Here is a 416-nt window from a genome sequence, read left to right as displayed (position 1 = left end):
AGTTTTTCTCTCAAAAAACTCAAATGAACCAATTAATGTCATTACAGTATTAAATCAATAATGATTAACATCTTAACAATATCCATCCCTGTTCCTCACTGTATATAAGTTTCTCCAGAGATTTAAAAAAATACAATTAATTAAAATGATTTTGTCCTGGACTGAGGACATCCATCTTCAGAGAGAGTCCTGAAAGCCCTCAACATCTTCCTGGGAGAAGATGATGAGGAGCTGATCAAGGAGTAACTTGTAAGTCTGCACATCTTGTCCTAGTGACAGAAATATATCCAATATCATAACACTTGAAGCCCAGTTGGAACAGTTACTTGTTAAAATATTTCCCCACAAAGAAGCCACCTCGGACAAATTGTAATGCCTCGTAATAAAATAAAGCATATTTGATCAAATACTTTTTT

The sequence above is a fragment of the Embiotoca jacksoni genome, unplaced genomic scaffold (assembly GCF_022577435.1).
Source record: "Embiotoca jacksoni isolate LCO1_2020_lvr unplaced genomic scaffold, fEmbJac1.0.p SCAF_119, whole genome shotgun sequence".
NCBI lineage: Eukaryota > Metazoa > Chordata > Actinopteri > Embiotocidae > Embiotoca > Embiotoca jacksoni.
This window is presented reverse-complemented; position numbering follows the sequence as displayed.